The sequence below is a fragment of the Charadrius vociferus genome, unplaced genomic scaffold (assembly GCF_000708025.1).
Source record: "Charadrius vociferus isolate BGI_N301 unplaced genomic scaffold, ASM70802v2 scaffold472, whole genome shotgun sequence".
Taxonomy (NCBI): Eukaryota; Metazoa; Chordata; class Aves; order Charadriiformes; family Charadriidae; genus Charadrius; species Charadrius vociferus.
The window spans coordinates 261602-262168 of NW_009647735.1; positions in this window are offsets into that span (position 1 = coordinate 261602).

Genomic DNA, 567 nt, shown 5'->3' on the forward strand with positions numbered 1-567 from the left:
AATCTAAATGTTCTTCATAGACATGTAGGAAATAGGGCTGAAAGGCACTTTATGTCCATCAACCTTTACTGAAGGTCTTCTGTTGCTAGCTCTAGCTGTGGCACATGTCCAGCTGTGTGTCTTTCAGACAGCAATAAAGCAGAAAAAGAATTGTCTTCTGATTTTGGCACCAACAGTTAGTTGGTAATGCAAACTTTGCAGTGAAGCAGACTTACTCCTCAGACTTCCTTTGTCTGACAATGGATTTATGGAATGTTTCCTCCTTACCCACACATCACTGCTTCACTGCACTTCATCTTTTGTCTTGGTCTTTCTGATATCATTCTTACATGTTTATGCTATTCTTTTATATTAATCTTCATCATGTAATCCTCTGTCCATTTTTTTGTAAACTTCTTTCTTGCTTTTGAGATAATAGGAAACTAATGATTTAAACAAATTAGTATTTTCCTGGTCTTCGTAACCTTATCCCACACAGGGATAGTTCACACTTAGGCCCTTTTGAGGCAAAGACACAAATTATGCTAATACCTACCAATATCTGGGAACTTTACAAACTTCATTCCT